A 19,888-nucleotide genomic window follows, 5' to 3' on the forward strand; every position below is an offset into this window, starting at 1 on the left:
AGAGAAGGGACTGTCAGGGGTGGGATTCGAACCCACGCCTCCGGGGGAGACTGCGACCTTAACGCAGCGCCTTGGACCGCTCGGCCACCCTGACGCAGGGGCGGTGGGCTGCCGGCGCTCTCTTGCTCGTCACTCGCGGCGGCGGCTGGGGCACGCCGCCCACCCGAGTCCCTGTCTTGCTTCGACGGGGCGCAGGCCAGCTTGGCCGCCCCTTTTCCCCGAAGTCCCAGGGGAGGAAGCGGGGAACTCCGCCTCTCACGAGCTCAACAGCAACTGCCTGCCCCAAAAGAACCGAAGCCAGCCCCAAGGAAACAAAAGCCCAGCAAGCGGCTGTCAGGAGTGGGATTCGAACCCACGGAGACTGCGGCCTAAACGCAGCGCCTTGGACCGCTCGGCCACCCTGACCAAGCTGGGAGGGGGCCCCTTTGGGTGGGAGTCGAAGGAAAAGCACCCCCGAGGGGCTGGAAAGAGAGGGCTTGTCAGGGGTGGGATTCGAACCCACGCCTCCGGAGGAGACTGCGACCTGAACGCAGCGCCTTAGACCGCTCGGCCACCCTGACGACCTGCGGCACGCCCCGTCGGTAGCTGTCGGCCGAGAGGCGACCGCGCGGGCGCCGCACACGCGGAGGCCCGCTCCCGCGGCCCCTTCCCTCGCGCCAAGAAACGGGGCCGGGGCGCCCAGCCGACAAGAGGCGACCGCCCGGGGCCACGCCACCGCAGACAGAGAAGGGACTGTCAGGGTGGGATTCGAACCCACGCCCGGGAGACTGCGTCCTTAACGCAGCGCCTTGGACCGCTCGGCCACCCTGACGCAGGGGCGGTGGGCTGCCGGCGCTCTCTTGCTCGTCACTGCGGGCGCGGCTGGGGCACGCCGCCCACCCGAGTCCCTGTCTTGCTTCGACGGGCGCAGGCCAGCTTGGCCGCCTTTTCCCGAAGTCCCAGGGAGGAAGCGGGAACTCCGCCTCTCACGAGCTCAACAGCAACTGCCTGCCCCAAAGAACCGAAGCCAGCCCCAAGGAAACAAAAGCCCAGCAAGCGGCTGTCAGGAGTGGGATTCAACCCACGCCCGGAGGAGACTGCGGCCTAAACGCAGCGCCTTGGACCGCTCGGCCACCTGACCAAGCTGGGAGGGGGCCCTTTGGGTGGGAGTCGAAGGAAAAGCACCCCGAGGGGCTGGAAAGAGAGGGCTTGTCAGGGGTGGGATTCGAACCCACGCCTCGGAGGAGACTGCGACCTGAGCAGCGCCTTAGACCGCTCGGCCACCCTGGCGACCTGCGGCACGCCCGTCGGTAGCTGTCGGCCGAGAGGCCAACGCTCGGGCGCAGCACAAGCGGAGGCCCGCTCCGCGCCCCTTCCCTAGCGCCAAGAAAAGGGGCCTGGGCTCCCAGCCGACAAGAGGCGACCGCGGGGCCACGCCACCGCAGACAGAGAAGGGACTGTCAGGGTGGGATTCGAACCCACGCCCGGGAGACTGCGACCTTAACGCAGCGCCTTGGACCGCTCGGCCACCCTGACGCAGGGGCGGTGGGCTGCCGGCGCTCTCTAGCACGTCACTCGCGGCGGCGGCTGGGGCACGCCGCCCACCCGAGTCCCTGTCTTGCTTCGACGGGGCGCAGGCCAGCTTGGCCGCCCCTTTTCCCCGAAGTCCCAGGGGAGGAAGCGGGGAACTCCGCCTCTCACGAGCTCAACAGCAACTGCCTGCCCCAAAAGAACCGAAGCCAGCCCCAAGGAAACAAAAGCCCAGCAAGCGGCTGTCAGGAGTGGGATTCGAACCCACGGAGACTGCGGCCTAAACGCAGCGCCTTGGACCGCTCGGCCACCCTGACCAAGCTGGGAGGGGGCCCCTTTGGGTGGGAGTCGAAGGAAAAGCACCCCCGAGGGGCTGGAAAGAGAGGGCTTGTCAGGGGTGGGATTCGAACCCACGCCTCCGGAGGAGACTGCGACCTGAACGCAGCGCCTTAGACCGCTCGGCCACCCTGACGACCTGCGGCACGCCCCGTCGGTAGCTGTCGGCCGAGAGGCCAACGCTCGGGCGCAGCACAAGCGGAGGCCCGCTCCCGCGGCCCCTTCCCTAGCGCCAAGAAAAGGGGCCTGGGCTCCCAGCCGACAAGAGGCGACCGCACGGGGCCACGCCACCGCAGACAGAGAAGGGACTGTCAGGGGTGGGATTCGAACCCACGCCTCCGGGGGAGACTGCGACCTTAACGCAGCGCCTTGGACCGCTCGGCCACCCTGACGCAGGGGCGGTGGGCTGCCGGCGCTCTCTTGCTCGTCACTCGCGGCGGCGGCTGGGGCACGCCGCCCACCCGAGTCCCTGTCTTGCTTCGACGGGGCGCAGGCCAGCTTGGCCGCCCCTTTTCCCCGAAGTCCCAGGGGAGGAAGCGGGGAACTCCGCCTCTCACGAGCTCAACAGCAACTGCCTGCCCCAAAAGAACCGAAGCCAGCCCCAAGGAAACAAAAGCCCAGCAAGCGGCTGTCAGGAGTGGGATTCGAACCCACGCCTCCGGAGGAGACTGCGGCCTAAACGCAGCGCCTTGGACCGCTCGGCCACCCTGACCAAGCTGGGAGGGGGCCCCTTTGGGTGGGAGTCGAAGGAAAAGCACCCCCGAGGGGCTGGAAAGAGAGGGCTTGTCAGGGGTGGGATTCGAACCCACGCCTCCGGAGGAGACTGCGACCTGAACGCAGCGCCTTAGACCGCTCGGCCACCCTGACGACCTGCGGCACGCCCCGTCGGTAGCTGTCGGCCGAGAGGCCAACGCTCGGGCGCAGCACAAGCGGAGGCCCGCTCCCGCGGCCCCTTCCCTAGCGCCAAGAAAAGGGGCCTGGGCTCCCAGCCGACAAGAGGCGACCGCACGGGGCCACGCCACCGCAGACAGAGAAGGGACTGTCAGGGGTGGGATTCGAACCCACGCCTCCGGGGGAGACTGCGACCTTAACGCAGCGCCTTGGACCGCTCGGCCACCCTGACGCAGGGGCGGTGGGCTGCCGGCGCTCTCTTGCTCGTCACTCGCGGCGGCGGCTGGGGCACGCCGCCCACCCGAGTCCCTGTCTTGCTTCGACGGGGCGCAGGCCAGCTTGGCCGCCCCTTTTCCCCGAAGTCCCAGGGGAGGAAGCGGGGAACTCCGCCTCTCACGAGCTCAACAGCAACTGCCTGCCCCAAAAGAACCGAAGCCAGCCCCAAGGAAACAAAAGCCCAGCAAGCGGCTGTCAGGAGTGGGATTCGAACCCACGCCTCCGGAGGAGACTGCGGCCTAAACGCAGCGCCTTGGACCGCTCGGCCACCTGACCAAGCGGGGAGGGGACCCCTTGGGGTGGGAGTCGAAGGAAAAGCACCCCCGAGGGGCTGGAAAGAGAGGGCTTGTCAGGGGTGGGATTCGAACCCACGCCTCCGGAGGAGACTGCGACCTGAACGCAGCGCCTTAGACCGCTCGGCCACCCTGACGACCTGCGGCACGCCCCGTCGGTAGCTGTCGGCCGAGAGGCCAACGCCGGGCGCAGCACAAGCGGAGGCCCGCTCCCGCGCCCCTTCCTAGCGCCAAGAAAAGGGGCCTGGGCTCCCAGCCGACAAGAGGCGACCGCGGGGCCACGCCACCGCAGACATCGAAGGGTCTGTCAGGAGTGGGATTCGAACCCACGCCTCCGGGGGAGACTGCGACCTTAACGCAGCGCCTTGGACCGCTCGGCCACCCTGACGCAGGGGCGGTGGGCTGCCGGCGCTCTCTTGCTCGTCACTCGCGGCGCGGCTGGGGCACGCCGCCCACCCGAGTCCCTGTCTTGCTTCGACGGGCGCAGGCCAGCTTGGCCGCCTTTTCCCGAAGTCCCAGGGAGGAAGCGGGAACTCCGCCTCTCACGAGCTCAACAGCAACCGCCTGCCCCAAAAGAACCGAAGCCAGCCCCAAGGAAACAAAAGCCCAGCAAGCGGCTGTCAGGAGTGGGATTCAACCCACGCCTCGGAGGAGACTGCGGCCTAAACGCAGCGCCTTGGACCGCTCGGCCACCTGACCAAGCTGGGAGGGGGCCCTTTGGGTGGGAGTCGAAGGAAAAGCACCCCGAGGGGCTGGAAAGAGAGGGCTTGTCAGGGGTGGGATTCAACCCACGCCTCCGGAGGAGACTGCGACCTGAGCAGCGCCTTAGACCGCTCGGCCACCCTGGCGACCTGCGGCACGCCCGTCGGTAGCTGTCGGCCGAGAGGCCAACGCCGGGCGCAGCACAAGCGGAGGCCCGCTCCGCGGCCCCTTCCCTAGCGCCAAGAAAAGGGGCCTGGGCTCCCAGCCGACAAGAGGCGACCGCCGGGCCACGCCACCGCAGACAGAGAAGGGACTGTCAGGGTGGGATTCGAACCCACGCCTCCGGGAGACTGCGACCTTAACGCAGCGCCTTGGACCGCTCGGCCACCCTGGCGCAGGGGCGGTGGGCTGCCGGCGCTCTCTTGCTCGTCACTCGCGGCGCGGCTGGGGCACGCCGCCCACCCGAGTCCCTGTCTTGCTTCGACGGGCGCAGGCCAGCTTGGCCGCCTTTTCCCGAAGTCCCAGGAGGAAGCGGGAACTCCGCCTCTCACGAGCTCAACAGCAACTGCCTGCCCCAAAAGAACCGAAGCCAGCCCCAAGGAAACAAAAGCCCAGCAAGCGGCTGTCAGGAGTGGGATTCGAACCCACGCCCGGAGGAGACTGCGGCCTAAACGCAGCGCCTTGGACCGCTCGGCCACCTGACCAAGCTGGGAGGGGGCCCTTTGGGTGGGAGTCGAAGGAAAAGCACCCCGAGGGGCTGGAAAGAGAGGGCTTGTCAGGGGTGGATTCGAACCCACGCCTCCGGAGGAGACTGCGACCTGAGCGCAGCGCCTTAGACCGCTCGGCCACCCTGGCGACCTGCGGCACGCCCGTCGGTAGCTGTCGGCCGAGAGGCCAACGCTGGGCGCAGCACAAGCGGAGGCCCGCTCCGCGCCCCTTCCTAGCGCCAAGAAAAGGGGCCTGGGCTCCCAGCCGACAAGAGGCGACCGCGACGGGCCACGCCACCGCAGACAGAGAAGGGACTGTCAGGGGTGGATTCGAACCCACGCCTCGGGAGACTGCGACCTTAACGCAGCGCCTTGGACCGCTCGGCCACCCTGGCGCAGGGGCGGTGGGCTGCCGGGCTCTCTTGCTCGTCACTCGCGGGCGCGGCTGGGGCACGCCGCCCACCCGAGTCCCTGTCTTGCTTCGACGGGCGCAGGCCAGCTTGGCCGCCTTTTCCCCGAAGTCCCAGGGAGGAAGCGGGAACTCCGCCTCACGAGCTCAACAGCAACTGCCTGCCCCAAAAGAACCGAAGCCAGCCCCAAGGAAACAAAAGCCCAGCAAGCGGCTGTCAGGAGTGGGATTCGAACCCACGCCTCCGGAGGAGACTGCGGCCTAAACGCAGCGCCTTGGACCGCTCGGCCACCCTGACCAAGCTGGGACAGCACCCCGTTGGGAGGGAGTCGAAGGAAAAGCACCCCGAGGGGCTGGAAAGAGAGGCTTGTCAGGGGTGGGATTCAACCCACGCCTCGGAGGAGACTGCGACCTGAGCAGCGCCTTAGACCGCTCGGCCACCCTGGCGACCTGCGGCACGCCCGTCGGTAGCTGTCGGCCGAGAGGCCAACGCTTGGGCGCAGCACAAGCGGAGGCCCGCTCCCGCGGCCCCTTCCCTAGCGCCAAGAAAAGGGGCCTGGGCTCCCAGCCGACAAGAGGCGACCGCACGGGGCCACGCCACCGCAGACAGAGAAGGGACTGTCAGGGGTGGGATTCGAACCCACGCCTCCGGGGGAGACTGCGACCTTAACGCAGCGCCTTGGACCGCTCGGCCACCCTGACGCAGGGGCGGTGGGCTGCCGGCGCTCTCTTGCTCGTCACTCGCGGCGGCGGCTGGGGCACGCCGCCCACCCGAGTCCCTGTCTTGCTTCGACGGGGCGCAGGCCAGCTTGGCCGCCCCTTTTCCCCGAAGTCCCAGGGGAGGAAGCGGGGAACTCCGCCTCTCACGAGCTCAACAGCAACTGCCTGCCCCAAAAGAACCGAAGCCAGCCCCAAGGAAACAAAAGCCCAGCAAGCGGCTGTCAGGAGTGGGATTCGAACCCACGCCTCCGGAGGAGACTGCGGCCTAAACGCAGCGCCTTGGACCGCTCGGCCACCCTGACCAAGCTGGGAGGGGCCCTTTGGGTGGGAGTCGAAGGAAAAGCACCCCGAGGGGCTGGAAAGAGAGGGCTTGTCAGGGTGGGATTCAACCCACGCCTCCGGAGGAGACTGCGACCTGAGCATGGCGCCTTAGACCGCTCGGCCACCCTGGCGACCTGCGGCACGCCCGTCGGTAGCTGTCGGCCGAGAGGCCAACGCTCGGGCGCAGCACAAGCGGAGGCGCTCCCGCGCCCCTTCCCTAGCGCCAAGAAAAGGGGCCTGGGCTCCCAGCCGACAAGAGGCGACCGCGCGGGCCACGCCACCGCAGACATTGAAGGGCCTGTCAGGTGTGGGATTCGAACCCACGCCTCCGGTGGAGACTGCGACCTTAACGCAGCGCCTTGGACCGCTCGGCCACCCTGACGCAGGGGCGGTGGGCTGCCGGCGCTCTCTTGCTCGTCACTCGCGGCGGCGGCTGGGGCACGCCGCCCACCCGAGTCCCTGTCTTGCTTCGACGGGGCGCAGGCCAGCTTGGCCGCCTTTTCCCGAAGTCCCAGGGAGGAAGCGGGGAACTCCGCCTCTCACGAGCTCAACAGCAACTGCCTGCCCCAAAAGAACCGAAGCCAGCCCCAAGGAAACAAAAGCCCAGCAAGCGGCTGTCAGGAGTGGGATTCGAACCCACGGAGACTGCGGCCTAAACGCAGCGCCTTGGACCGCTCGGCCACCTGACCAAGCTGGGAGGGGCCCTTTGGGTGGGAGTCGAAGGAAAAGCACCCCGAGGGGCTGGAAAGAGAGGGCTTGTCAGGGTGGGATTCGAACCCACGCCTCCGGAGGAGACTGCGACCTGAGCAGCGCCTTAGACCGCTCGGCCACCCTGGCGACCTGCGGCACGCCCGTCGGTAGCTGTCGGCCGAGAGGCCAACGCTCGGGCGCAGCACAAGCGGAGGCCCGCTCCGCGCCCCTTCCTAGCGCCAAGAAAAGGGGCCTGGGCTCCCAGCCGACAAGAGGCGACCGCACGGGCCACGCCACCGCAGACAGAGAAGGGACTGTCAGGGTGGGATTCAACCCACGCCTCCGGGAGACTGCGTCCTTAACGCAGCGCCTTGGACCGCTCGGCCACCCTGGCGCAGGGGCGGTGGGCTGCGGCGCTCTCTTGCTCGTCACTCGCGGCGGCGGCTGGGGCACGCCGCCACCCGAGTCCCTGTCTTGCTTGACGGGCGCAGGCCAGCTTGGCCGCCTTTTCCCGAAGTCCCAGGAGGAAGCGGGAACTCCGCCTCTCACGAGCTCAACAGCAACTGCCTGCCCCAAAAGAACCGAAGCCAGCCCCAAGGAAACAAAAGCCCAGCAAGCGGCTGTCAGGAGTGGGATTCAACCCACGGAGGAGACTGCGGCCTAAACGCAGCGCCTTGGACCGCTCGGCCACCTGACCAAGCTGGGAGGGGGCCCCTTTGGGTGGGAGTCGAAGGAAAAGCACCCGAGGGGCTGGAAAGAGAGGGCTTGTCAGGGTGGGATTCGAACCCACGCCTCGGAGGAGACTGCGACCTGAGCAGCGCCTTAGACCGCTCGGCCACCCTGGCGACCTGCGGCACGCCCGTCGGTAGCTGTCGGCCGAGAGGCCAACGCTTCGGGCGCAGCACAAGCGGAGGCCCGCTCCCGCGCCCCTTCCCTAGCGCCAAGAAAAGGGGCCTGGGCTCCCAGCCGACAAGAGGCGACCGCACGGGCCACGCCACCGCAGACAGAGAAGGGACTGTCAGGGTGGGATTCGAACCCACGCCTCCGGGAGACTGCGACCTTAACGCAGCGCCTTGGACCGCTCGGCCACCCTGGCGCAGGGGCGGTGGGCTGCCGCGCTCTCTTGCTCGTCACTCGCGGCGGCGGCTGGGGCACGCCGCCCACCCGAGTCCCTGTCTTGCTTCGACGGGCGCAGGCCAGCAGCCGCCTTTTCCCGAAGTCCCAGGAGGAAGCGGGAACTCCGCCTCTCACGAGCTCAACAGCAACTGCCTGCCCCAAAAGAACCAAGCCAGCCCCAAGGAAACAAAAGCCCAGCAAGCGGCTGTCAGGAGTGGGATTCGAACCCACGCCTCCGGAGGAGACTGCGGCCTAAACGCAGCGCCTTGGACCGCTCGGCCACCCTGACCAAGCTGGGAGGGGGCCCCTTTGGGTGGGAGTCGAAGGAAAAGCACCCCCGAGGGGCTGGAAAGAGAGGGCTTGTCAGGGGTGGGATTCGAACCCACGCCTCCGGAGGAGACTGCGACCTGAGCAGCGCCTTAGACCGCTCGGCCACCCTGGCGACCTGCGGCACGCCCGTCGGTAGCTGTCGGCCGAGAGGCCAACGCTGGGCGCAGCACAAGCGGAGGCCCGCTCCGCGCCCCTTCCTAGCGCCAAGAAAAGGGGCCTGGGCTCCCAGCCGACAAGAGGCGACCGCACGGGGCCACGCCACCGCAGACAGAGAAGGGACTGTCAGGGGTGGGATTCGAACCCACGCCTCCGGGGGAGACTGCGACCTTAACGCAGCGCCTTGGACCGCTCGGCCCCCCTGCCGCAGGGGCGGTGGGCTGCGGCGCTCTCTTGCTCGTCACTCGCGGCGGCGGCTGGGGCACGCCGCCCACCCGAGTCCCTGTCTTGCTTCGACGGGCGCAGGCCAGCAGCCGCCTTTCCCCGACGTCCCAGCGGAGGACGCGGGGAACTCCTCCTCTCAGGATCTCAACAGCTTCTGCCTGCCCAAAAATTACCGCAGCCAGGGGCAAGGAAACACAAGACCATCAAGCGTCTGTCAGGTGTGGGATTCGAACCCACGCCTCCGGAGGAGACTGCGGCCTAAACGCAGCGCCTTGGACCGCTCGGCCACCTGACCAAGCTGGGAGGGCCCCTTTGGGTGGGAGTCGAAGGAAAAGCCCCCCGAGGGGCTGGAAAGAGAGGGCTTGTCAGGGGTGGGATTCGAACCCACGCCTCGGAGGAGACTGCGACCTGAGCGCAGCGCCTTAGACCGCTCGGCCACCCTGGCGACCTGCGGCACGCCCGTCGGTAGCTGTCGGCCGAGAGGCCAACGCTCGGGCGCAGCACAAGCGGAGGCCCGCTCCCGCGCCCCTTCCTAGCGCCAAGAAAGGGGCCTGGGCTCCCAGCCGACAAGAGGCGACCGCGCGGGCCACGCCACCGCAGACAGAGAAGGGACTGTCAGGGTGGGATTCGAACCCACGCCCGGGAGACTGCGACCTTAACGCAGCGCCTTGGACCGCTCGGCCACCCTGGCGCAGGGGCGGTGGGCTGCCGGCGCTCTCTTGCTCGTCACTCGCGGCGGCGGCTGGGGCACGCCGCCCACCCGAGTCCCTGTCTTGCTTGACGGGCGCAGGCCAGCAGCCGCCTTTTCCCGAAGTCCCAGGAGGAAGCGGGAACTCCGCCTCTCACGAGCTCAACAGCAACTGCCTGCCCCAAAAGAACCGAAGAAAGCCCCAAGGAAACAAAAGACCAGCAAGCGGCTGTCAGGAGTGGGATTCGAACCCACGCCCGGAGGAGACTGCGGCCTAAGCGCAGCGCCTTGGACCGCTCGGCCACCTGACCAAGCTGGGAGGGGGCCCCTTTGGGTGGGAGTCGAAGGAAAAGCACCCCGAGGGGCTGGAAAGAGAGGGCTTGTCAGGGTGGGATTCGAACCCACGCCTCGGAGGAGACTGCGACCTGAGCAGCGCCTTAGACCGCTCGGCCACCCTGACGACCTGCGGCACGCCCCGTCGGTAGCTGTCGGCCGAGAGGCCAACGCTCGGGCGCAGCACAAGCGGAGGCCCGCTCCCGCGGCCCCTTCCCTAGCGCCAAGAAAAGGGGCCTGGGCTCCCAGCCGACAAGAGGCGACCGCACGGGGCCACGCCACCGCAGACAGAGAAGGGACTGTCAGGGGTGGGATTCGAACCCACGCCTCCGGAGGAGACTGCGGCCTAAGCGCAGCGCCGTGGACCGCTCGGCCCCCCTGGCGCAGGGGCGGTGGGCTGCCGGCGCTCTCTTGCTCGTCACTCGCGCGGCGGCTGGGGCACGCCGCCCACCCGAGTCCCTGTCTTGCCGACGGGCGCAGGCCAGCCGCCCCTTTTCCCCGAAGTCCCAGGGGAGGAAGCGGGGAACTCCGCCTCTCACGAGCTCAACAGCAACTGCCTGCCCCAAAAGAACCGAAGCCAGCCCCAAGGAAACAAAAGCCCAGCAAGCGGCTGTCAGGAGTGGGATTCGAACCCACGGAGACTGCGGCCTAAACGCAGCGCCTTGGACCGCTCGGCCACCCTGACCAAGCTGGGAGGGGGCCCCTTTGGGTGGGAGTCGAAGGAAAAGCACCCCCGAGGGGCTGGAAAGAGAGGGCTTGTCAGGGGTGGGATTCGAACCCACGGCTCGGAGGAGACTGCGACCTGAGCATGGCGCCTTAGACCGCTCGGCCACCCTGACGACCTGCGGCACGCCCCGTCGGTAGCTGTCGGCCGAGAGGCCAACGCTCGGGCGCAGCACAAGCGGAGGCCCGCTCCCGCGGCCCCTTCCCTAGCGCCAAGAAAAGGGGCCTGGGCTCCCAGCCGACAAGAGGCGACCGCACGGGCCACGCCACCGCAGACAGAGAAGGGACTGTCAGGGTGGGATTCGAACCCACGCCTCCGGGGGAGACTGCGACCTTAACGCAGCGCCTTGGACCGCTCGGCCACCCTGACGCAGGGGCGGTGGGCTGCCGGCGCTCTCTTGCTCGTCACTCGCGGCGGCGGCTGGGGCACGCCGCCCACCCGAGTCCCTGTCTTGCTTCGACGGGGCGCAGGCCAGCAGCCGCCCCTTTTCCCCGAAGTCCCAGGGGAGGAAGCGGGGAACTCCGCCTCTCACGAGCTCAACAGCAACTGCCTGCCCCAAAAGAACCGAAGCCAGCCCCAAGGAAACAAAAGCCCAGCAAGCGGCTGTCAGGAGTGGGATTCGAACCCACGCCCGGAGGAGACTGCGGCCTAAGCGCAGCGCCTTGGACCGCTCGGCCACCTGACCAAGCTGGGAGGGGCCCCTTTGGGTGGGAGTCGAAGGAAAAGCACCCCGAGGGGCTGGAAAGAGAGGGCTTGTCAGGGTGGGATTCGAACCCACGCCTCGGAGGAGACTGCGACCTGAGCAGCGCCTTAGACCGCTCGGCCACCCTGGCGACCTGCGGCACGCCCGTCGGTAGCTGTCGGCCGAGAGGCCAACGCTCGAGCGCAGCACAAGCGGAGGCCCGCTCCGCGCCCCTTCCTAGCGCCAAGAAAAGGGGCCTGGGCTCCCAGCCGACAAGAGGCGACCGCGCGGGCCACGCCACCGCAGACAGAGAAGGGACTGTCAGGGGTGGGATTCGAACCCACGCCTCCGGGGGAGACTGCGACCTTAACGCAGCGCCTTGGACCGCTCGGCCACCCTGACGCAGGGGCGGTGGGCTGCCGGCGCTCTCTTGCTCGTCACTCGCGGCGGCGGCTGGGGCACGCCGCCCACCCGAGTCCCTGTCTTGCTTGACGGGCGCAGGCCAGCAGCCGCCTTTTCCCGAAGTCCCAGGGGAGGAAGCGGGGAACTCCGCCTCTCACGAGCTCAACAGCAACTGCCTGCCCAACAGAACCGAAGACAGCCCCAAGGATACAATAGCCCAGCAAGCGGCGGTCAGGAGATGGATTCGAACCCACGCCTCGGAGGAGACTGCGGCCTAAGCGCAGCGCCTTGGACCGCTCGGCCACCTGACCAAGCTGGGAGGCCCCTTTGGGTGGGAGTCGAAGGAAAAGCACCCGAGGGGCTGGAAAGAGAGGGCTTGTCAGGGGTGGGATTCGAACCCACGCCTCGGAGGAGACTGCGACCTGAGCATGGCGCCTTAGACCGCTCGGCCACCCTGGCGACCTGCGGCACGCCCGTCGGTAGCTGTCGGCCGAGAGGCCAACGCTCGGGCGCAGCACAAGCGGAGGCCCGCTCCGCGCCCCTTCCCTAGCGCCAAGAAAGGGGCCTGGGCTCCCAGCCGACAAGAGGCGACCGCGCGGGCCACGCCACCGCAGACAGAGAAGGGACTGTCAGGGGTGGGATTCGAACCCACGCCTCGGGAGACTGCGACCTTAACGCAGCGCCTTGGACCGCTCGGCCACCCTGGCGCAGGGGCGGTGGGCTGCCGGCGCTCTCTTGCTCGTCACTCGCGGGCGCGGCTGGGGCACGCCGCCCACCCGAGTCCCTGTCTTGCCGACGGGCGCAGGCCAGCAGCCGCCTTTTCCCGAAGTCCCAGGAGGAAGCGGGAACTCCGCCTCTCACGAGCTCAACAGCAACTGCCTGCCCCAAAAGAACCGAAGCCAGCCCCAAGGAAACAAAAGCCCAGCAAGCGGCTGTCAGGAGTGGGATTCAACCCACGCCTCGGAGGAGACTGCGGCCTAAACGCAGCGCCTTGGACCGCTCGGCCACCTGACCAAGCTGGGAGGGGCCTTTGGGTGGGAGTCGAAGGAAAAGCACCCCGAGGGGCTGGAAAGAGAGGGCTTGTCAGGGTGGGATTCGAACCCACGCCTCGGAGGAGACTGCGACCTGAGCGCAGCGCCTTAGACCGCTCGGCCACCCTGGCGACCTGCGGCACGCCCGTCGGTAGCTGTCGGCCGAGAGGCCAACGCTTCGGGCGCAGCACAAGCGGAGGCCCGCTCCCGCGCCCCTTCCCTAGCGCCAAGAAAGGGGCCTGGGCTCCCAGCCGACAAGAGGCGACCGCCGGGCCACGCCACCGCAGACAGAGAAGGGACTGTCAGGGTGGGATTCGAACCCACGCCTCCGGGGGAGACTGCGACCTTAACGCAGCGCCTTGGACCGCTCGGCCACCCTGACGCAGGGGCGGTGGGCTGCCGGCGCTCTCTTGCTCGTCACTCGCGGCGGCGGCTGGGGCACGCCGCCCACCCGAGTCCCTGTCTTGCTTCGACGGGGCGCAGGCCAGCTTGGCCGCCCCTTTTCCCCGAAGTCCCAGGAGGAAGCGGGGAACTCCGCCTCTCACGAGCTCAACAGCAACTGCCTGCCCCAAAAGAACCGAAGCCAGCCCCAAGGAAACAAAAGCCCAGCAAGCGGCTGTCAGGAGTGGGATTCGAACCCACGCCTCCGGAGGAGACTGCGGCCTAAACGCAGCGCCTTGGACCGCTCGGCCACCTGACCAAGCTGGGAGGCGACCCCTTTGGGTGGGAGTCGTAGGAAATGCCCCCGCTAGGGGCTGGAAAGAGAGGGGTTGTCAGGGGTGGGATTCGAACCCACGCCTCGGAGGAGACTGCGACCTGAGCGCAGCGCCTTAGACCGCTCGGCCACCCTGGCGACCGGCGGCCCGCCCCGTCGGTAGCTGTCGGCCGCGAGGCCAACGCTCGGGCGCAGCACAAGCGGAGGCCCGCTCCCGCGGCCCCTTCCCGAGCGCCAAGAACAGGGGCCTGGGCTCAAATCCTACAAGAGGCGACCGCACGGGCCACGCCACCGCAGACAGAGAAGGGACTGTCAGGGTGGGATTCGAACCCACGCCTCCGGGGGAGACTGCGACCTTAACGCAGCGCCTTGGACCGCTCGGCCACCCTGACGCAGGGGCGGTGGGCTGCCGGCGCTCTCTTGCTCGTCACTCGCGGCGGCGGCTGGGGCACGCCGCCCACCCGAGTCCCTGTCTTGCTTGACGGGCGCAGGCCAGCAGCCGCCCCTTTTCCCCGAAGTCCCAGGGGAGGAAGCGGGGAACTCCGCCTCTCACGAGCTCAACAGCAACTGCCTGCCCCAAAAGAACCGAAGCCAGCCCCAAGGAAACAAAAGCCCAGCAAGCGGCTGTCAGGAGTGGGATTCGAACCCACGGAGACTGCGGCCTAAACGCAGCGCCTTGGACCGCTCGGCCACCCTGACCAAGCTGGGAGGCGACCCCTTTGGGTGGGAGTCGAAGGAAAAGCACCCCCGAGGGGCTGGAAAGAGAGGGCTTGTCAGGGGTGGGATTCGAACCCACGCCTCCGGAGGAGACTGCGACCTGAACGCAGCGCCTTAGACCGCTCGGCCACCCTGACGACCTGCGGCACGCCCGTCGGTAGCTGTCGGCCGAGAGGCCAACGCCGAGCGCAGCACAAGCGGAGGCCCGCTCCCGCGCCCCTTCCTAGCGCCAAGAAAAGGGGCCTGGGCTCCCAGCCGCCTCGAGGCGACCGCACTGGGCCACGCCACCGCAGACAGAGAAGGGACTGTCAGGGGTGGGATTCGAACCCACGCCTCCGGGGGAGACTGCGACCTTAACGCAGCGCCTTGGACCGCTCGGCCACCCTGACGCAGGGGCGGTGGGCTGCCGGCGCTCTCTTGCTCGTCACTCGCGGCGGCGGCTGGGGCACGCCGCCCACCCGAGTCCCTGTCTTGCTTGACGGGCGCAGGCCAGCAGCCGCCTTTCCCCGAAGTCCCAGGGAGGAAGCGGGAACTCCGCCTCTCACGAGCTCAACAGCAACTGCCTGCCCCAAAAGAACCGAAGCCAGCCCCAAGGAAACAAAAAGCCCAGCAAGCGGCTGTCAGGAGTGGGATTCGAACCCACGCCCGGAGGAGACTGCAGCCTAAACGCAGCGCCTTGGACCGCTCGGCCACCCTGACCCAGCGGGGAGGCGACCCCTTTGGGTGGGAGTAGCAGGAAAAGCACCCCCGAGGGGCTGGAAAGAGAGGGCTTGTCAGGGGTGGATTCAACCCACGCCTCGGAGGAGACTGCGACCTGAGCAGCGCCTTAGACCGCTCGGCCACCCTGGCGACCTGCGGCACGCCCGTCGGTAGCTGTCGGCCGAGAGGCCAACGCTCGAGCGCAGCACAGCGGAGGCCCGCTCCGCGGCCCCTTCCTAGCGCCAAGAAAGGGGCCTGGGCTCCCAGCCGACAAGAGGCGACCGCGCGGGCCACGCCACCGCAGACAGAGAAGGGACTGTCAGGGGTGGGATTCGAACCCACGCCTCCGGGGGAGACAGCGAGGAAGAGGCTGCGGCTGGGACCGCGCGGCCCCCCTGTCGCAGGGGCGGTGGGCTGCGGGCGCTCTCTTGCTCGTCACTCGCGGCGGCTGGGGCACGCCGCCACCCGAGTCCCTGTCTTGCTTCGACGGGGCGCAGGCCAGCTTGGCCGCCCCTTTTCCCCGAAGTCCCAGGGGAGGAAGCGGGGAACTCCGCCTCTCACGAGCTCAACAGCAACTGCCTGCCCCAAAAGAACCGAAGCCAGCCCCAAGGAAACAAAAGCCCAGCAAGCGGCTGTCAGGAGTGGGATTCGAACCCACGCCTCCGGAGGAGACTGCGGCCTAAACGCAGCGCCTTGGACCGCTCGGCCACCCTGACCAAGCTGGGAGGCGACCCCTTTGGGTGGGAGTCGAAGGAAAAGCACCCCCGAGGGGCTGGAAAGAGAGGGCTTGTCAGGGGTGGGATTCGAACCCACGCCTCCGGAGGAGACTGCGACCTGAACGCAGCGCCTTAGACCGCTCGGCCACCCTGACGACCTGCGGCACGCCCCGTCGGTAGCTGTCGGCCGAGAGGCCAACGCTCGGGCGCAGCACAAGCGGAGGCCCGCTCCCGCGGCCCCTTCCCTAGCGCCAAGAAAAGGGGCCTGGGCTCCCAGCCGACAAGAGGCGACCGCACGGGGCCACGCCACCGCAGACAGAGAAGGGACTGTCAGGGGTGGGATTCGAACCCACGTCTACGGGGGAGACTGCGACCTTAACGCAGCGCCTTGGACCGCTCGGCCACCCTGACGCAGGGGCGGTGGGCTGCCGGCGCTCTCTTGCTCGTCACTCGCGGCGGCGGCTGGGGCACGCCGCCCACCCGAGTCCCTGTCTTGCTTCGACGGGGCGCAGGCCAGCTTGGCCGCCCCTTTTCCCCGAAGTCCCAGGGGAGGAAGCGGGGAACTCCGCCTCTCACGAGCTCAACAGCAACTGCCTGCCCCAAAAGAACCGAAGCCAGCCCCAAGGAAACAAAAGCCCAGCAAGCGGCTGTCAGGAGTGGGATTCGAACCCACGCCTCCGGAGGAGACTGCGGCCTAAACGCAGCGCCTTGGACCGCTCGGCCACCCTGACGACCTGCGGCACGCCCCGTCGGTAGCTGTCGGCCGAGAGGCCAACGCTCGGGCGCAGCACAAGCGGAGGCCCGCTCCCGCGGCCCCTTCCCTAGCGCCAAGAAAAGGGGCCTGGGCTCCCAGCCGACAAGAGGCGACCGCACGGGGCCACGCCACCGCAGACAGAGAAGGGACTGTCAGGGGTGGGATTCGAAGCCACATTTCTAGAGGAATATTGCAATTGCTTCACAGCACTTTGGATCTCTCAGTCCTTATAAGGGCATTCTTTTGGTCTTACATCAAGAAAGGGAATTTGGCAAGGCATAGTGTGTGGAAGGCATGTTTATGCTTCTCCTTTTTGTTGTTATGCCGTGTTTTGGAGTTTTATATAGTGCAGAAGGCAGTGTCTGATCTGTGTGTTCAGGTATGTGTAGTATATGTTAGTGTTTGGCCTGACCCTCCCTGGAATGAGCTGTGTTAATGGTTACCAGTTCCTGCACATGTGTGGGGTGGGGCTTCTCTGTGTTGGTTGGTATATAATCGAACGTGGTTGGCGAAGTCCTGAGCTGGCGAACAGGAGCTGCAAACAGGGGAGTTTCAGAGGGAGTTCCAGTGGGGAGCACATGGACACAGGACACCAACGAGAGGGACAGCCGTATGCTATGGCCAAGGCACCGCAGGTGGCACCTGCCAGCCCCAGGCAGTGGCCCATCCCAGCCAAGGCCCTAGTGGGTTCGTAGCTCCCACGGTGCTCAAGATGGCTGATTGTAACCTGGATCAGGTGCTCTGAGTAGCTCCTTGAGTAGGTGGAGAATGGATGGCCTCGACTCTAGGAGGAGAGCAGAAGCATGTGACGTAATCTGTTGTGGACACACAATCCCAAGAGGGGCATGATTGCTCCTATGAAGGGGTACACCTCAAGGAAGGTGAAGAGCTATCGAAAGAGGACAATCATGTCTGGCTGTAGCCCGGCCACATACATATTGCAGCTACCTGTGACATGACTGTTTCTGCTCACCAGAGGACCGAGATGCCAGAACAGCATCCTGACTGCAGTTGTAGGGGTCAACAACCGACTTAGTTTTGAATGAGAGTTGGAGACAAATGAATGTGATTGTGTGATGGGACTGCTTGCAGGGGGCAGGGCTCAGCAGCCATAAACGCTCGTGTCTCAGGTTTTCAGCCGCCCACCTGCAGGTTACAGGCAGGTATCTGTCCTACCCCACACCATGTGGTCAGGGAGGTTTTTATTTCTCTCTTTCCTCTAAGGCATCAGTGATGGCTATGGCTAGAGTTGGGACATTGGACAGATGGGTTCATGTTCTAACATGTTCTAATGTGCTGGCACTGAGCACTCTCTCTCTCAGCCGCTTGTCTGGCTGATTCTTGCTCATGTGCTCAGTGTCTGAGTGCCCTCTGTGGGGTCGGGCAGGAATTTCCCCCCAGTGCTGGGTTAGACTGGTAGCGGCCCTGGAGTTGTTTTGTCTCCTTTGGCAGAGTGTGGGTCCAGGTCACTTGCCAGGATTACCTGGGTATATCTCTGTGACCCTAGGCACCTCTGTATTCACATCCAACACAATACTGCAATGCTTTTCATGCACAATATGCCTTACAATCTTGCAAATGGAAGACACCTCAGGAGGTCATCTAGTCCAATCCCCTGGTCAAAGCAGGACCAATGCCAGCTAAATCATCCCAGACAGGGCTTTGTCAAGCCAGGCATTAAAAACCTCTAAGGATGGAGATTCCACCACCTCCCTAGGAAACCCTTGGGAGGTATCATTTGAAAACCAATGACACTGATCAATAACATCATTGCAAAAGAAATGTAACCATGCTGTATGTGACATCCTGGATACTTACTAATATTATGCTTTAAAGGCTGTGACTAAAAGCTGTTTAAGCCAGGCATGACAAAAGGAATTGATAAACAAGTTTTCTCCAGACAAAGAGGCCGACACAAACCGGGGGTGTGACCCAAATTCGATGGGCTACTCATTTGTAGAGGGGGTTGCTGCAAGAAGAGATAAGTAGCATCGTAGCAACCATTATGGAGGGAGAAACCAGCATGCAGCCAGATCCCCCAGACCTTATGGCTCCTTTACTGAGCATGCACCAATGAACTGTATCTGGGAGCACCCTTCAGAAGAAGACATCTCCAAGTTTCATTGAACTATAAAAAGGGGGAGAGCAAATCCACACATGATCCTTCACTTTAAGGGGACAAAAAACCAAGCAATTTGATTTCTAGGTTGGAACCTTCCCAGACTGGCCAATAAAAAGCTGGAAAGGAGACTGTGGGTGAAAGAAACCATCTTGAATAGAGACTGTATCATGCTAGGTTAAGTTTTAGTCTTTTAGATGCATGTTTTCACTTTTATTTGCTTGTAACCGTCCCTACCTTTTATCTGTTTTGCTTGGTTTGACAGAAGGCTGCTAGCAGGAACATCCTGCTCACTGATATTGCTGCTGCTCAGAAAAGGCTTCAGGCTCAGCTGGAATCACTTACCCAGAGAGCTGGGTGGTGGTAATTATTGGGCTAGAGACAATTAACTCAGGAACAGGGTGGAGCTGTGTTTGGGAGGAACAAGTAATCATGGGCAGTGCTCTAGGGGAGAAGACAAGGTTGTGTTTTCTGCTTACCTGTGTCATGTTCTGTTTTATGAGAATGACGGGATCCTTCAGGAGGAGGATTTGGGGGCAAATTCCAGGCTGGAAGTGTTCTACAGTCAGCCTGCAAGGAGTATCCAAGTTGGGCAAAGCCAGGGTGAGGCTTGTGGGTGTTGGTAAGCTGTTGGGTTCAGAGTCCTGAACCAAGTTGCACAGCCACAAGATACCCATGGTTACAAGGCAGACATTGACTGAACACCTTACTAGCCTGGGTGGAATTTAGGTCTGCCAGATGGCCTGGAGTTTCTGCATCTTTAGTGCAGAAGTGCAGCCCATAAACCTATAGTTCCCAGTGAATATTTCAGCCAGGCTGTCCTGATGAAGATGAATCATTATCTGCTGTGGCTTGCATATTCCTCAGGCTACATATCCATTGTAAAAATTAAGCTGGCTGCGAGCTGGTCTATTTTATACAATTTAGGTATGGTTTTCCTTCACCCCAGTGCTAAGAATCACAATTTACTTTTCCTCCAGTGATCTCCAAGTGCTTGAAAACTGAGGTGTGAAGGGGCTAAGAAACTTGCTTTCAGTCATCTGAGTATGTTAGGAGTAAAACCAGGTCAGCCAGTCCCTAGGCCTGTGCTCTTAAAATTATTGCCTACGCTTTAGTAAGTGACAGGGGAACTGGAATATGAAAAGCCACCCAGAAAAAGAAAGTGTGTTTCAATATAATTGATCTATTTGGCCAGAATACTGACTGGGGGGGGGGGAACAGAGAGATAAGGCTAACTGTGGCTCATTGCAGAGCAATGTGGTTTGGTCCATAGCCTGCTATGTTGTATGCGCTGCTCCATTATTGCATATTTATGTATTTAGGAAAACTGGAAAACTAGAAAACTGGCGTGTAACTAATGATTCTTGGTATTTAACTTGCCTGATGTGTGTTGCTTTTGTAGGCATGACATCACTAATATTGATGATCGTCATTGTCCAAATACATTGCCCAAGTAAGAGCTTCCTGATCTGTCTCCCCTCTAAATGTTTAGCACCCAGCTTCACTTTTTTTTGCTCCTTTTATTACGCAGGAAACCCATCTGTTTCATATGTAATAAGTTTTCCATGTAAAGGAATGTGACACAAATTATAAAGCTCAAATACAGTTGTGTTACAAAGTACATACA

General features: G+C 64.5%; 45 non-coding genes across 45 annotated transcripts; all 45 read right to left on the reverse strand.

The window, feature by feature from the left end:
- Nucleotides 1-11: 11 nt before the first annotated feature.
- On the reverse strand, nt 12-94 carry TRNAL-AAG. Its single transcript has one exon. It is a non-coding gene; the product is annotated as a tRNA-Leu (tRNA).
- A 237-nt stretch (nt 95-331) lies between these two features.
- TRNAL-UAG lies at nt 332-405 on the reverse strand. Its single transcript has one exon. It is a non-coding gene; the product is annotated as a tRNA-Leu (tRNA).
- A 72-nt stretch (nt 406-477) lies between these two features.
- Nucleotides 478-560, reverse strand: TRNAL-CAG. Its single transcript has one exon. It is a non-coding gene; the product is annotated as a tRNA-Leu (tRNA).
- A 173-nt stretch (nt 561-733) lies between these two features.
- Nucleotides 734-811, reverse strand: TRNAL-AAG. Its single transcript has one exon. It is a non-coding gene; the product is annotated as a tRNA-Leu (tRNA).
- A 626-nt stretch (nt 812-1,437) lies between these two features.
- TRNAL-AAG lies at nt 1,438-1,515 on the reverse strand. The gene has a single exon. It is a non-coding gene; the product is annotated as a tRNA-Leu (tRNA).
- A 237-nt stretch (nt 1,516-1,752) lies between these two features.
- TRNAL-UAG lies at nt 1,753-1,826 on the reverse strand. The gene has a single exon. It is a non-coding gene; the product is annotated as a tRNA-Leu (tRNA).
- A 72-nt stretch (nt 1,827-1,898) lies between these two features.
- Nucleotides 1,899-1,981, reverse strand: TRNAL-CAG. The gene has a single exon. It is a non-coding gene; the product is annotated as a tRNA-Leu (tRNA).
- Nucleotides 1,982-2,154: 173 nt separating this feature from the next.
- Nucleotides 2,155-2,237, reverse strand: TRNAL-AAG. The gene has a single exon. It is a non-coding gene; the product is annotated as a tRNA-Leu (tRNA).
- Nucleotides 2,238-2,474: 237 nt separating this feature from the next.
- Nucleotides 2,475-2,557, reverse strand: TRNAL-UAG. Its single transcript has one exon. It is a non-coding gene; the product is annotated as a tRNA-Leu (tRNA).
- A 72-nt stretch (nt 2,558-2,629) lies between these two features.
- On the reverse strand, nt 2,630-2,712 carry TRNAL-CAG. Its single transcript has one exon. It is a non-coding gene; the product is annotated as a tRNA-Leu (tRNA).
- A 173-nt stretch (nt 2,713-2,885) lies between these two features.
- On the reverse strand, nt 2,886-2,968 carry TRNAL-AAG. Its single transcript has one exon. It is a non-coding gene; the product is annotated as a tRNA-Leu (tRNA).
- A 233-nt stretch (nt 2,969-3,201) lies between these two features.
- On the reverse strand, nt 3,202-3,288 carry TRNAL-UAG. Its single transcript has one exon. It is a non-coding gene; the product is annotated as a tRNA-Leu (tRNA).
- Nucleotides 3,289-3,359: 71 nt separating this feature from the next.
- Nucleotides 3,360-3,442, reverse strand: TRNAL-CAG. The gene has a single exon. It is a non-coding gene; the product is annotated as a tRNA-Leu (tRNA).
- Nucleotides 3,443-3,610: 168 nt separating this feature from the next.
- Nucleotides 3,611-3,693, reverse strand: TRNAL-AAG. The gene has a single exon. It is a non-coding gene; the product is annotated as a tRNA-Leu (tRNA).
- A 628-nt stretch (nt 3,694-4,321) lies between these two features.
- Nucleotides 4,322-4,401, reverse strand: TRNAL-AAG. The gene has a single exon. It is a non-coding gene; the product is annotated as a tRNA-Leu (tRNA).
- Nucleotides 4,402-4,780: 379 nt separating this feature from the next.
- On the reverse strand, nt 4,781-4,862 carry TRNAL-CAG. The gene has a single exon. It is a non-coding gene; the product is annotated as a tRNA-Leu (tRNA).
- A 476-nt stretch (nt 4,863-5,338) lies between these two features.
- On the reverse strand, nt 5,339-5,421 carry TRNAL-UAG. Its single transcript has one exon. It is a non-coding gene; the product is annotated as a tRNA-Leu (tRNA).
- Nucleotides 5,422-5,742: 321 nt separating this feature from the next.
- On the reverse strand, nt 5,743-5,825 carry TRNAL-AAG. Its single transcript has one exon. It is a non-coding gene; the product is annotated as a tRNA-Leu (tRNA).
- A 237-nt stretch (nt 5,826-6,062) lies between these two features.
- TRNAL-UAG lies at nt 6,063-6,145 on the reverse strand. Its single transcript has one exon. It is a non-coding gene; the product is annotated as a tRNA-Leu (tRNA).
- Nucleotides 6,146-6,463: 318 nt separating this feature from the next.
- TRNAL-AAG lies at nt 6,464-6,546 on the reverse strand. The gene has a single exon. It is a non-coding gene; the product is annotated as a tRNA-Leu (tRNA).
- Nucleotides 6,547-7,870: 1,324 nt separating this feature from the next.
- On the reverse strand, nt 7,871-7,950 carry TRNAL-AAG. The gene has a single exon. It is a non-coding gene; the product is annotated as a tRNA-Leu (tRNA).
- A 226-nt stretch (nt 7,951-8,176) lies between these two features.
- Nucleotides 8,177-8,259, reverse strand: TRNAL-UAG. Its single transcript has one exon. It is a non-coding gene; the product is annotated as a tRNA-Leu (tRNA).
- A 72-nt stretch (nt 8,260-8,331) lies between these two features.
- TRNAL-CAG lies at nt 8,332-8,412 on the reverse strand. The gene has a single exon. It is a non-coding gene; the product is annotated as a tRNA-Leu (tRNA).
- Nucleotides 8,413-8,580: 168 nt separating this feature from the next.
- Nucleotides 8,581-8,663, reverse strand: TRNAL-AAG. Its single transcript has one exon. It is a non-coding gene; the product is annotated as a tRNA-Leu (tRNA).
- Nucleotides 8,664-8,893: 230 nt separating this feature from the next.
- TRNAL-UAG lies at nt 8,894-8,975 on the reverse strand. The gene has a single exon. It is a non-coding gene; the product is annotated as a tRNA-Leu (tRNA).
- Nucleotides 8,976-9,044: 69 nt separating this feature from the next.
- Nucleotides 9,045-9,126, reverse strand: TRNAL-CAG. The gene has a single exon. It is a non-coding gene; the product is annotated as a tRNA-Leu (tRNA).
- Nucleotides 9,127-9,294: 168 nt separating this feature from the next.
- Nucleotides 9,295-9,372, reverse strand: TRNAL-AAG. Its single transcript has one exon. It is a non-coding gene; the product is annotated as a tRNA-Leu (tRNA).
- Nucleotides 9,373-10,002: 630 nt separating this feature from the next.
- On the reverse strand, nt 10,003-10,085 carry TRNAL-UAG. Its single transcript has one exon. It is a non-coding gene; the product is annotated as a tRNA-Leu (tRNA).
- A 228-nt stretch (nt 10,086-10,313) lies between these two features.
- On the reverse strand, nt 10,314-10,387 carry TRNAL-UAG. Its single transcript has one exon. It is a non-coding gene; the product is annotated as a tRNA-Leu (tRNA).
- A 326-nt stretch (nt 10,388-10,713) lies between these two features.
- On the reverse strand, nt 10,714-10,795 carry TRNAL-AAG. The gene has a single exon. It is a non-coding gene; the product is annotated as a tRNA-Leu (tRNA).
- A 632-nt stretch (nt 10,796-11,427) lies between these two features.
- On the reverse strand, nt 11,428-11,510 carry TRNAL-AAG. The gene has a single exon. It is a non-coding gene; the product is annotated as a tRNA-Leu (tRNA).
- Nucleotides 11,511-12,137: 627 nt separating this feature from the next.
- Nucleotides 12,138-12,217, reverse strand: TRNAL-AAG. Its single transcript has one exon. It is a non-coding gene; the product is annotated as a tRNA-Leu (tRNA).
- A 374-nt stretch (nt 12,218-12,591) lies between these two features.
- Nucleotides 12,592-12,672, reverse strand: TRNAL-CAG. Its single transcript has one exon. It is a non-coding gene; the product is annotated as a tRNA-Leu (tRNA).
- Nucleotides 12,673-12,841: 169 nt separating this feature from the next.
- TRNAL-AAG lies at nt 12,842-12,923 on the reverse strand. Its single transcript has one exon. It is a non-coding gene; the product is annotated as a tRNA-Leu (tRNA).
- Nucleotides 12,924-13,154: 231 nt separating this feature from the next.
- TRNAL-UAG lies at nt 13,155-13,241 on the reverse strand. The gene has a single exon. It is a non-coding gene; the product is annotated as a tRNA-Leu (tRNA).
- A 71-nt stretch (nt 13,242-13,312) lies between these two features.
- TRNAL-CAG lies at nt 13,313-13,394 on the reverse strand. Its single transcript has one exon. It is a non-coding gene; the product is annotated as a tRNA-Leu (tRNA).
- A 172-nt stretch (nt 13,395-13,566) lies between these two features.
- TRNAL-AAG lies at nt 13,567-13,648 on the reverse strand. Its single transcript has one exon. It is a non-coding gene; the product is annotated as a tRNA-Leu (tRNA).
- Nucleotides 13,649-13,881: 233 nt separating this feature from the next.
- TRNAL-UAG lies at nt 13,882-13,955 on the reverse strand. The gene has a single exon. It is a non-coding gene; the product is annotated as a tRNA-Leu (tRNA).
- A 72-nt stretch (nt 13,956-14,027) lies between these two features.
- TRNAL-CAG lies at nt 14,028-14,110 on the reverse strand. Its single transcript has one exon. It is a non-coding gene; the product is annotated as a tRNA-Leu (tRNA).
- Nucleotides 14,111-14,279: 169 nt separating this feature from the next.
- Nucleotides 14,280-14,362, reverse strand: TRNAL-AAG. Its single transcript has one exon. It is a non-coding gene; the product is annotated as a tRNA-Leu (tRNA).
- A 229-nt stretch (nt 14,363-14,591) lies between these two features.
- TRNAL-UAG lies at nt 14,592-14,672 on the reverse strand. The gene has a single exon. It is a non-coding gene; the product is annotated as a tRNA-Leu (tRNA).
- A 633-nt stretch (nt 14,673-15,305) lies between these two features.
- On the reverse strand, nt 15,306-15,388 carry TRNAL-UAG. The gene has a single exon. It is a non-coding gene; the product is annotated as a tRNA-Leu (tRNA).
- A 72-nt stretch (nt 15,389-15,460) lies between these two features.
- Nucleotides 15,461-15,543, reverse strand: TRNAL-CAG. The gene has a single exon. It is a non-coding gene; the product is annotated as a tRNA-Leu (tRNA).
- Nucleotides 15,544-15,716: 173 nt separating this feature from the next.
- On the reverse strand, nt 15,717-15,799 carry TRNAL-AAG. Its single transcript has one exon. It is a non-coding gene; the product is annotated as a tRNA-Leu (tRNA).
- Nucleotides 15,800-16,036: 237 nt separating this feature from the next.
- On the reverse strand, nt 16,037-16,119 carry TRNAL-UAG. Its single transcript has one exon. It is a non-coding gene; the product is annotated as a tRNA-Leu (tRNA).
- Between the last annotated feature and the right edge of the window lie 3,769 nt (nt 16,120-19,888).

The sequence above is a fragment of the Mauremys reevesii genome, linkage group 3 (genome assembly GCF_016161935.1).
Source record: "Mauremys reevesii isolate NIE-2019 linkage group 3, ASM1616193v1, whole genome shotgun sequence".
Lineage (NCBI taxonomy): Eukaryota > Metazoa > Chordata > Testudines > Geoemydidae > Mauremys > Mauremys reevesii.